At 43.1% G+C, this 13027-nt stretch overlaps 1 protein-coding gene across 3 annotated transcripts in view; it reads right to left on the reverse strand.

The window, feature by feature from the left end:
* The window catches only part of SLC4A5 (solute carrier family 4 member 5), a 274330-nt gene extending 269517 nt beyond the window's left edge, over positions 1 to 4813 (reverse strand). For all 3 annotated transcript variants that reach the window (XM_075346132.1, XM_075346133.1, XM_075346131.1), the window contains exon 1: positions 4714 to 4813. The gene's annotated coding sequence lies outside the window, so the exon portion shown is untranslated. The remainder of the gene's footprint in view (positions 1 to 4713) is intronic.
* Between the last annotated feature and the right edge of the window lie 8214 nt (positions 4814 to 13027).

The raw sequence follows: 13027 nt of genomic DNA on the forward strand, positions 1-13027 counted from the left end.
TGGGCCTAGCAAGACCCCAGGATCTCCACCAGGAACCTCCTTCACTCCTTCCCTTCTGGAACTGACTGACTTGATCCTCTACTCACTCTCTGTGACTCCTCCCACACACCCACTGGCTAGGCCCCACCCACACCATTGGGACCAATGAATGGGACTTACGGCCCCATGAGCTAATCATCTATGGGGTTACTGCCACTATCCCTGACGCGGTGTATGCCTACCAATCGGTGTGTGCAAGTTTTGTCTATGAACCGGTAGATGACCCCATTCTTACCCGGGATGGGATACCACACCTCTGGCTGAGGTGCAATATCTCTGTGGCGACGGAAGCCTCAGGGGCGCCACATAAGCTGGCTTATGATTGGGGATTTTTAGATTGTAGATTTCACCACGGTGACTTTTTGCAGAGTTTTCGGATTGTTTATGCTACTGTGAGCAGTCTGTTTGTCCCATCATCCACATCTGAGACGTCATTGATCTGCAATTGCAAAGGCAGCTGCCAGCAGCAGATCTTGATGATTTGCGAGTAGTAGTGAGCGAACCCGTGGAATTTTAGTTCAGTGGGTTCAGCTAGGCATTAGATAAAGTTCGGTTTGGGACATGGACTTGGCCTCAACTCCAATGGAAGTCACTAATTGGGCAGTTTTGGTCTCCGCCCACATGCAGCTAGCCATCACTTCCAGAGGAGAATGAGTGGAGTTTTTCTTTCTTTTTTTGTTTGGTGTCCCCTACATCTGATCATGCTGTTGTTACCCCCAGCGTGAGTCGTTCAAACACTGCAAAAGTCGTTCAAACACTGCAAGTGGCTTGCAGTGGTCGGAAAACCGAGTGTAGCCAAGCCTCGGGTTCACTCATCTTTATTTTCGAGTATAAGTGCTTTCTGTGTGGCAGAACATACCTCAGAAAAGCATTAGTAACATCATTGATAACAGCCAAGGTGTGTAAGTGCATGTGCTTTTGTATATAGTGTTCATATTCAATACGGAATACGGAATAAAAAAATTGTTTCCATTTTCTCATTATTTGTATATCATAACTTGTCTATCTATCCTGTGTTGTTCATTATTCCACAATTTTGTCTTATTCTTGTTGGAATTTCAATATTGAGTATCAATTCTATGAATATTAGATATAGTAAGGGTCCAGTTACCATTACCATATAAAAACTGAGGTCGCAGGCAGAGACCATCTCTACCAGTCTCAGGACTATAGTAGGATGCCCAATAGTCCTTACAGTTTACAGTTTATAGTAGCGTGTATATTATTCCTAATTAGAGATGAGCGGACCCGTGGAAGTTCGGTTCGGCGGGTTCATCTTGATTTTTTATAACATTGGGTTTGGGACCCGGACTTGACCTGAACCCCAGTGGAAGTCACTAAGTGGGCAGTTAGAGTCTCTGCCCATATACAGCCAGCCATAAACAGTTCATTTCAGGAGGCGGGTGGGTGGTATTTTTCCTTTTTTATTTTTTTTTTGTTTCGTGCACCCTACACCTGATTCTACTATTTTTACCCCCAGTGTGAGCTGATCAAACATTGCAAGTGGCTCGCACTGGGCTGAGCACTGAGTGTACCTGAGCACAGCGATGCTCACATGTGGTTTGCATACGTAGAGCACCCGGACTCCAAACCCAAACTCTGCTTTTTGGGAAAACCTGGGGATCGCTCATCTCTACTCCTAATTATACACACTTTTTTCCCTTAAAAATAATCCTCTCACAGACCTTTCCTGCAGGAGTCGATACACAATGTCTATGAAATGCACCTAGTAAAATCTTCTACAACCAACACATAGATTACTACACAATTCAATGTTTTCTGAACTCCACTCACTCTCTTTGCTTCTTCGCTCTCCAAGTGTTTGTTTTTGTCTCTCCATTATATTTCCCTTCTCAAATGCCCCTTTTATTCACATCTGAGATTCTTCATGTTGGAGGAGCAGGATGAAATTCATCAATTTCAGTAAAAATCACCATGAATCATCCATGCTCCATATAGGATTGGATAAGCAGATTAGTTGATATATAAGGGCAGGAAATTGGATTAATTACACACATTTTTTCAACCAAAACAACTATTCTATCCATCTGAATGGGATTGTTTCAGCAGCATGTGAATGGATTTCTACAATCAAACAGTCACAGAAATGTTTATACAAAATATGATGCATAATAAAAAAAGGAAAATTATCCTGCCGAGGAACCAAACAGCCACAGGAATAGAAAATTAAGACTTTACGTTTATTTCATCTTTAAAATCTCAATCAGGAATCAAACCTCCATAAAAATACACGGGCACGAAAAAAAAAATCCCCACTTCGAAGCGTTTCGGCTAAAAAAATCGCCTTAATCATGATCTAGATTAGACAACTAAAAAAGTCAGATGTTATAAACCACATATGGGATGAGGGTTTAGCCAATACTAAGGGTATTCAAACATCACCCCAAAAATCTCCCCTTCCCCGTATAGTCCCTGACAGAAGTTCTGTCACTTATCCATGTTATGTAAATAAAAGCTTATAATCTGACTTTAAATTCATCCATTGGTTTCATAAATTACTCTTTTGAAAGCTGAAACCCTCCCAAATTTGGTTTAGGTTCTGAAAATAAAGTTGCTGTAAAGCTGAAATATTGATCATTTAATGAACATAGAAAGGTCAGATTTTGGCAAGACAAAAGTTTTGTCGCCTTGTCATATAATGCACCCAATCCTAGTTTACATCCTCACCTGTGCTCACTAAATGATCTCTTAATTAGTGGGTGTGTATAAAAAGAAACCCAGCACCCCAGACATTCAATTGAACTGCAACCTGACCTCAGACAACATGCCAAAAATCCACCCTGTGACCAAAGCCTTGATTATCAAGAGGCTGAAGACCAGATCCACTGCAGAGGTGGCTGTCACCTTTAATGTGTCTCAGCGTCAAGTACAGAGAATGAAAAAAGATTTGAAGAGACTGGAGATGTTTTTGACAAGCCCAGGTCCGGCAGACCTCGCAAGAACACTGCTCAGGAAGAAAGTTTGTTGGTTAGAAAATCCAAAGCCAACCCCTCTTCCACTGCAGCAGAGCTCCAAACGAAGTCCCACAGCCTGCTTTACAGATGGACGCTGGAAAAGTGGCAGAAGGTGGATTTCTCTGATGAATCTTCAGTTGAATTACACCACAGCCACCGCAAATACTGCAGGAGACCTACTGGAGCCCGCATAGATCCAGAAAACAGTTACGTTTGGTGGTGGAAAGATCATGGTCTGGGGTTACATTCAGTATGGGGGTGTGCGAAACATTTGCAAGGTGGAAGGCAATATCAATAGCCTAAAATATCAAGAAGTATTAGCTACCTCTTACATTCCCAATCATAAAAGGGGTCAAATACTGCAGCAGGATGGTGCTCCATCTCATACATCCATCTCTACAACAAGGTTCCTCCTGGCAAAGAAGATCAAGGTGCTCAAGGACTGGCCAGCCCAGTCACCAGACATGAACATCATTGAGCATGTTTAGGGTAGGATGAAAGAGGAAGCTTGGAAGACAAAAACAAAGAATCTAGATGAACTCTGGGAGGCATGTAAGACTGCATTCTTTGCTATTCCTGATGACTTCATCAATAAATTGTATGAATCATTGTTGAACCGCATGGATACAGTCCTTCAAGCTCATGGAACTCACACAAAATATTAAATATGTCTCTAATAGCACCAAAACTTAATTCACCAATGTTATGCAACATATCTTTGTATTAGAAGTTAATTATTTGTTTGAATTTCACATTACTTTCTGTGGGCGACAAACTTTTGTCTTGCCAAAATTTTGGTGTTCATTAAATGATGAATATTTTAACTTTGCAGCAACTTTATTTTCATAACCTAAACCAAAGTTGGGAGGGTTTCAGCTTTCAAAAGAGTAATTTATGAAACCAATGGATGAATTTAAAGTCAGGTTAAAAGCTTTTATTTACATAACATTGATAAGCGACAGAATTTCTGTCAGGGACTGTAAATTCCTCCATTATTACCAATATCTCTACATTTTTGTGAAGGTTTTTAAGACTGAAAACAAAGTAGAAATTAAGGGAGTTGGGATTTCCTGACCCTTGTGTCGCTGTAACATACCGAAATTTGCAAGATTGGAAAGAGACATCATAACCCACAAGGGTCAGGAAGGCAGAATGTCCCCTGCATCATATCAGAAAAAAAATTGATATAGCTTCCCGCCAGTTAGAAATGACTGAAAGCATAGAATAAAAGATTGCATTCAGTCTGCGTAGTAAATGGAGATTCATAAGACGTGTGCCTTTAAGATTCATTCTTATTAGGTGTCCTATTATCCATTCGCAGCCTGTAACACGATATCGGCAGAGAATTAAACCAGAATACCAGAACCATTATTGACTGATTTCCCAATTCCTACTATGACCTGTTATACTATGGACTTGTAGATCTCTCCATTACTGACCTACCAGGAGAATAATCATAGGAGATAAATAAAGAGCATATATAAATGTTACTTTCATGAAAGTAAATGATAAAACTTTGAGGACATTCCACAACCTTACAAGTGATCATATAATTCTTGACGAGCTTATTCCCTCCAGGCTCGTATCTGCCTCTGATAAGATATGGCTCATTCTCTTACAGATAAGTCTATTAATGGTGGAAATCTACATTTACAGTATAGAGTAGTGTATGTGTATAGGAGAAGCAGTGATGACTTACCTCAGTCCTGCTGTAGGGAGGAACCGATGAGCACAACACTGGCACAGACAGTTTGGATGCTCTGGGCATGTGGAGCAGGGACTTGCTGGTGACAATAGATTCAGGCAGTGTGAGAATTGACTGCTGATGCCAAAGGTCTGTCACTGCCCAGATTACAATTTGGTTTTGGGGCATTGACTTTCAGAACGTATCCCATCATGCCTCTGGGCAGCATCACATTTAGAGAGAGTATAAAAATAGCAAAAGGAAGAATGGAAACCTCCATCACCCCCAAACTGGATAAAATATCATAGCCTTAATGTCATCACCTAAAGTGTCTATTGTCTGGGCCTATAAGAAGTTAGGTTTAGTTACATTTGCTTTTTAGTGCACTGAAAATATTATGAAATGTAAACATTTCTGCTTGATTTTGAGGCACCTCCATATTACACCTGCAGCATTTATGACATCTTATTATAAATGTATAGACATTAAAGGGCTTCTCTGAGAAATGTCATTGGATAAGTAAAGACTTGACGTCTGTCCTGAGCAGATGTTCTCCATGCAGCCCATGCTCTGAAATCTATGAAAGGTTGCACACTGATATAGATGGCAGTTGCCATTTTTAAAATTCTAAAAGATTGCACTAGATAAAGCATACCTTTTTGCTAAATAAGTGTATCTGATTGTCAAAGGCCATTGTGCCCTCACTAAAGAACATGTCTTCTGTTGAACTCCGAATATTAATAGGGGGAAACAACTGAGAATATCACAGGGTCTCCATGAGCAATTTACTTATAAGCTGACCTGAACCAAAGAAAAGGAGAAGAAACCGCATGACAGGTCATAATAACAGCTTTTATTATTAATGTGATGGTGCTCCGCGGTGCTGGATGTTGATCTGCCTAAGGTCAACCATCTTTACCTATATAGTCTTCTACTAGGCATTGCTCCCACTAGCCAGTTTCCTACTCCACACTGATGAGGGGCAAATACCCCGAAACAGATGTCTGTGGATGGATACCATGTTTTAGCATAGGTGGTTTCTTTGACTGGAGACTGCCCTTCCCGTGGTTTTTCCTTCCTGGTGAAAGAAATGGCTAGTTACGTGCTAGCGTTGAGAAACATGTGATGGTGTCTCCGCGGCTTCCTTGTTTTGGATATTTCCCAGGGGGCATTGCTCTAGAATCACTGCGTTGAGAAAACACGTGATGGTGCTCCGCGGTGCTGGATGTTGATCTCCCTAAGGTCAACCATCCTTACCTATTTTATTATTAAAACATGTGACAGAACATGGTTACAGAAAAAAAGGGCGGTTCACCACATATAAAAATCAAACCAAGTGGTGTGTACATTCAGTCATAGGAAAAAGTTTGGGCACCCCTATTAATCTTAACCTTTTTTCTTTATAACAATTTGGGTTTTTGCAACAGCTATTTCAGTTTCATATATCTAATAACTGATGGACGGAGTAATATTTCTTGATTGAAATGAGGTTTATTGTACTAACAGAAAATGTGCAATCCGCATTTAAACAAAATTTGACTGGTACAAAAGTATGGGCACCTCAACATAAAAGTGACATTAATATTTTGTAGATCAAAAATAACAGCCTCTAGTCGCTTCCTGTAGCTAATAATGAGTTCCTGGATTCTGGATGAAGGTATATTTGACCATTCCTGTTTACAAAACAATTCCAGTTCAGTTAAGTTTGATGGTCGCAGAGCATGGACAGAACGCTTCAAATCATCCCACAGATTTTCAATGATATTCAGGTCTGGGGACTGGGATGGCCATTCCAGAACATTGTAATTGTTCCTCTGCATGAATGCCTGAGTAGATTTGTAGCGGTGTTTTGGATCATTGTCTTGCTGAAATATCCATCCCCTGCGTAACTTCAACTTCGTCTCTGATTCTTGTACATTATTGTCAAGAATCTGCTGATACTGAGTTGCACGATGCGCGTGTTTCGGCGTCACCTTCACCGGGGGTGGGGTCATCACATGAGAGTCATCTTTAAATGTGAAGCGTCAGCCAATATGTTGTGCGTGTATGTTTTTTTGTCTTGATTAACCAGTTCTCATAAGCTGACCTGTATGTGCACACAGATTTTTTTTTTAGAAACATGAATGACCATGTCACTTCTTTTAACATCTCCAGGGTTCAAAAACCCTGACGCAGATACAAGAAGTGACATGAGATGGAACATGTGCACAACACTGTCATTTTGACACTGCTGTGCAGTACGGTCATTTTATGGGGCGCTTTTACACATAGCTTTAGAGTTTTTTTGAGCAGTTTTTCTTTCCTGAAGCTGTTTTGAAGAGTATTTATGTATTTTTTCCCTGAACATTTTTTGTAGCTATTTAATTGGACAATGTTTAGTTTGCAGTGTTTCCATCAATTGACACTTCAAAGTGACCTGCACTTTCTGTTCTTCCACCAAGCATTTTTCAAAACAAGAAAGAGAAGAAAAATGCTCAAAGGCTACATTCACATGACCATCCCGTTTTTCGGTTTCGCAAACAACGGTCCTGTTTTTCTACGTATGCATCCGTGTGACATTCGTGTGACAACAGCATCCATTCTGTTCCGTTTTTGGTATGTGTTCCATCTATGTATCTTCTGGTTTTTGCAGACCAAAAAAAAAAAAACCGGAAGGAGGGTTACATACAATAAAAAGCTAAAAAGACAGATAGCTGGATAGACAGATAGATAGGAAAGACATAACGTATTTAATGTCCCACTCTCCTGCATTTTGTAATCTTGCACCCTTTAGTGCCTTTCATGTGGCACTAAAGGGTGTTTAGTTTTGTTTTTAGCTCCAAATTAAATATTATCCCCCCCAAAAAAAATTTGGGGTCTCCCCTATTTTTTGTAGAAAGCAAGGTGAAGCAGACAGCTGCAACCTGCAGACCATAGCTGGCAGCTTCACTTTGGCTGGTAATCCAAAACAGAGGTCACCCCACGCCGCTAGTTTACATTTAATTACATAAATAATTTAAAGCACAAAATTTTAAAGGTCCCCCCCAAATTAGACCACCAACCAAGGTAAAGCAGGCAGCTGTGGTCTCAGTATTCCCAGGTTTGGGAGGCTCATGGTTATAGGACCCTCCCAAGCCTAAAAATAGCAGGCTGCCACCACGCCAGAAGTTGTGCATCCATTAGATACGCCAATCCTGGCACTTCGCATTGGCTCTTCCCATTGCCCTTGCGCGGTGGCAAACAGGTCTAATAAATGGGCTTGATGTCAGCTGGGACTTGCCAGCTGACATCAAACCCTGGGATTATTCAAATCTATCAAATATCCCCCCGTTACTAATCCAGTCACTGAACAAAGACAAATAAATTTTATTTGGACAACCCCCCCCCCCCGACTACAGCCCTTGTTCACCAATTTTTTACAAATTTAAATAAAAAATGTCTGACATAGTCCATAGTGAGGTCCCATGACAATTCCCAAACGCGAAACGGAGAGACATCAAAAGAGAAAATTATTAAAGAAATAAAGACAAGAGACCCTCTTTCACCAATTTAGTCCCCTGAAAAATCCATAATCCAGGTCCGACGTAATCCGATAAGGGGGTCCCATGACAATCTATAACCACTTAACAATCAAAAAGACTGCTGGAACACCATTGTAAATGTGAACAGGGTGCTAGCTAAAAAATACACAATCTATGTGAAGTGAAGGCTGCACACCAAATTCAGAGAAATATGGACAAGCATAACTGCTTTATAGTACATAAGGAATGAAAAATACAATTAGCCATATGAAAAATTGAAAAAACTGAAATGGGACATTGCATAACTGCTGAGGATTATTTGAGAACAAAAAAAAAAGATATTTACTTAATGAATTGATCAATTCATTATTGCCCCAATACCACTTCACAGTAATCTCTTATTTATGGGGTCCATAATCAAATGTTGCCTCTATATGCGGTTAAAACCTGCTTGTGTGTATGGGTACCTAATCAAATGTTACCTCTATGTGCAGTTGAAACCTGCTTGTATATGGGAAGCAAGGGACATGGCTATTAGAGAAGAACGATGTTCGAGGTTCGCCAATTTCATGTTCGAGTGATTTTGGGGGTGCTCGAGATCGAACTCGAACTCGAGCTTTTTGCTAAAAGCTCGACAGTTCAAGTTACGTTTGAGAACGGTTCGATCACCAAAAGCAGGGCTTTTTACAGCTACAGTGTGCAGGGAGCTATCGGTGGCAACCTGCGGTAAGCTGGTAACCAATGTAAATATCGGGTATCCAAGCAAAGCACTTTGGTTAGTAACCCGATAATTACCCTGGTTACGTGTGCAGGGAGCCGACACTTCCCCGCTCGGCTCCGCCCCCTCCTACACTCGGCATGTACACACACACACACTCACACTCACCTGTCCCCAGCCATGCAGTCCCCGGCACTGACGTCCTCAGCGCCACATGGCCTCGCTAGGCTCCACTCACCTCGCACTCTGCACACATGGCCCCGCTAAACTCCACCCACTTCATTCTCTGTCGCCCGCACACATGGCCCCGCTAGACTCCACCCACCTCACACTCTGCACACATGGCCCCGCTAGGCTCCACCCACCTCGCACTCCGCACACATTACCCCGCGTGGGTCCACCCACCTCGCACTCCGCACACATTAGCCTGCTAGGCTCCACCCACCTCGCACTCCGCACACATTACCCCGCTAGGCTCCACCCACCTCGCACTCTGCACACATTACCCTGCTCGGCTTACCTACGGTGATGAACCCCCGCCCTCCCGACCTCAGCGCTGTCACTGTCCTCCATGGCCGCCGCTTGTCACATCTCCTCTCGCTGCCGACCCGAGACTGTGACTAGCGGGGACGTCACAGGCTCCCGCGATACTTGGCTGTGAAGGCGGCGGTCATTGAAGTTAGTGACAGCTCTGCTATCAGCAGTGCAGGAGATCGTCACCACAGGTAATGTACCTCGCTCCTGACAGCAGCACTCGTCATGCCCTGCAGTGACCTGGGCTGACCTATTGATGTTAGCTCAGGTCACTGCATTGCTCTCCCAGCCAATGGGGAACATTCTGTTCTTCATTGACTGGGACAGTGACTATGGTATGGATCGTCATGGGAACCCCTTGGATTACAGCAGACTTGGATTTGTTTTTCTTTCTAATAAATTGGTGAAAGAGGGAATGTTTTGGGGAGTGCTTTTTCAAATAAAAAGGTGTTTGTCGTCTATTTTTTTTTATTACTGACTGGCTTGGTGATGTCGGGTATCTGATACACGCCTGACATCACAAACCCCAGGGCTTGATGCCAGGTGACATTACACATCTGGTATTAACCCCATATATTACCCCGTTTGCCACTGCACCAGGGCAATGGGATGAGCTGGTGCGAAGCACCAGGATTGGCGCATCTAATGGATGCGCCAATCCTGGGTCGGCTGCGGCCTGCTATTTTTAGGCTGGAAAGAGTCCAATAACCATGGACCTCCCTAGTCTGAGAATCAGACCCCAGCTGTCCGCTTTACCTTGGCTAGTGATCCAATTTTGGGGGGACCCCCACGTGTTTTTTTTTAATTATCTATTTAATTTAAATTAACAGCGTGGGGTGCCCTCAGTTTTGGATTACCAGCCAAGGTGAAGCTGCCAGCTGTCTGCTTTACCCTAGCTGGCTATCAAAAATAGGGGGAACCCTACGTCATTTTTTTTTTAAATTTATTTATTTTTTAGCCTAAATAAGCTAAGCACCCCTTAGTGCCACATCAAGGGCACCAAAGGGTGCAAAATTACAAAATGCAGGAGAGTGGGACATTATGTGTCTTTCTGCTATTATAATGACAGAAAAGACTGATATGAAGTGTACAAGCACAAGAAAATCACCAGAGCGCTCTACGCTGTGAAAAGCAGTAGAAAATGGCACTGGAGTGAACATGTGACCGCCTCATGTAGGTTGAAGCTATGGATCCTGGGTAAATTTATGTATTTTCCTTCCTTCAGTTTTTTTGCAGTACGCACAAAAAACGGAAGGCACACGGATGACAAACGGATGACATACGGACCGTATACGGAACGGAAATGGATGCCACACGGATGCACCCATGAAAAAACGGACCGTTTTTTGCGGACCTCAAAAACGGGTTGGTCGTGTGAATGTAGCCTTATTCTGATCTGTTGTTTATAAACAGCAGGCAGAAATAAGTGAATAGCGCCTCCCAGCGTCAGAAAATCTCCGGGGTTTCAGGGGGTAGCTGAGACCCTGGAGATCATGATTCAGGCCAGATTTTACGGTCCCCGCTCACGTGATCCCCGGTATACACCATATACCGATGATCACGTTACAGTAAATGACAGCGCCGGTAAAAAATTATTTAGCTCCCATCTGGCATGAACAAACATGTCAGATGGGAGATAAATCTCCTTCCCGGTCCCCCGGTGTCGCCAAAGTGCCCCCCCGGAAATCCAAGATGGCCGCGCGCACAGCAGCGCGCCGGCCGCATTCACCCTACTCCTCTTATTTCTGTCGCATGTGCCATGGCACATGCGACAGAAGACTCCTCCCCAGGCCCTCCCAGGTCACCCCCTATAAAACCCACCGGTGTTCCCCGGTGTTCCACAATAACTGTGCAGCGTTGATCCCCCGCGGCCCCCTCCTTCACAATAGATGCTGCCGCTTGCACAGAGGGGCTGTCAGCTCAGCTTCCTGTGTTCAGACACAGTGAGTGGCGGTAACCATGCATCTGTAAGCTACTGCAATGCCCTGCTCATGAGGTAAGGAACATAGTTAATCAGGAGAGCTACACTACATTTCCAAATGGAGGTATTTCATTTTATAGTTGCCCTGCTGAACTACTACCAAACATGAGAGTCTGTTATACGCCACAAGAAAACACATCTAAATAGCGAGCTCTGTTGTTTAGTATTCATTCAGCTGGATAACTGGACTTAAAGGGGTATTCCATCTCCAAGATCCTATCCCCAATATATAGTAGGTGGAATAGCAATAATATCAGCAAATACCAATATTTGGAAATGTTGAATAGTTCTCCTGAATAGGCATGCCCTTACCTCGTGATCAGGGCATTGCAGCTTTGGTAGCAACACTTACGACATGGACTCTGCTGCTGTGGACCCGGGGAGAGTGGGTGCAGATTCATTGAACCCACACTCCTGACATGGAGGGTCTGCACTCCTAGAAAGTGGGGGATACGTTCCCTGAACGTGTCCCCCCCATATTCTAGGCGGTCCAAAGTCGTCGTGGGACCCCCTTATTTTTTTTCCTTACAATAAATTGGTGAAAGAGGGAATGTTTTGGGGAGTGTTTTTTGAAATACATTTTTTTTGTCTATTTGTTTTCTTAGTACTGACAGTTTGGGATGTCGGGTATCTGATAGACGCCATGACATCACAAACTGCTGGGCTTGATGTCAGGTGACCTTACAGCTAGTATCAACCCCATTTATTACCCCGTTTGCCACTACACCAGGGCATGGGATGAGCTGGGGTGAAGCGCCAGGATGGCGCATCTAGTGGATGCACCACTTCTGGGGCACCTGTGGCCTGCTCTTTTTAGGCTGTGAAGGTCCAATAACTATGGACCTTCCCACCCTGAGAATACCAGACCATAGCTGTCCGCTTTACCTTGGCTGGTGATCCAATTTGGGGGAGACCCTAATTTCTTTTGTAATTATTATTATTTATAAAATAATTATAAAGAGAGCCTGGGTTGCCCTCCACATTGGATCCCCAACCATGGTAAAGCTGCCAGCTGTGGTTTACAGGCTACAGCCGTCTGCTTTACCCTAGCTGGCTATCAAAAATGGGGGGACCCCACGTCATTTTTTTTTTAACTATTTTTTTAAATAAAAAAAATGAATGGGCTTCCCTGTATTTTGATTGCCAGCCAAGGTAACGCCAGGCAGATGGGGGTGGCAACCCGTAGCTGTCTCCTTTAACTGCGTTGAGAATCAAAAATACCGCGGGGCGCTACGTCATTTTTTTATAATGATTTATTTTTACAACACTGTCATGTCAGGCAATCAAAATACAGGGAAGCCCATTTTTTTTTAGTTATGTAAATAAATAATAAAAAAAAATATATGGGCTCCCGCTGCATTTTTTGTATTGCTAGATAAGGGTAATCCAAGCAGCTACTGGCTGCTAACCCCCACTGCTTGGTGTTACCTTCACTGGCAATGGAAAATCCAGAAAAGCATTTTTTATTTTTTTTTTCCCAAAAAACTAAAAAAAAAAAAAATGACGTGAGCTTCGCCATATTTTTGTATGCTAGCTAGGTACAGCAGGCAGGTACGGCTGCTCCCAACCCCCAGCTGCCTATTTGTACCCGGCTGG

The sequence above is a fragment of the Anomaloglossus baeobatrachus genome, chromosome 4, assembly GCF_048569485.1.
Source record: "Anomaloglossus baeobatrachus isolate aAnoBae1 chromosome 4, aAnoBae1.hap1, whole genome shotgun sequence".
NCBI lineage: Eukaryota > Metazoa > Chordata > Amphibia > Anura > Aromobatidae > Anomaloglossus > Anomaloglossus baeobatrachus.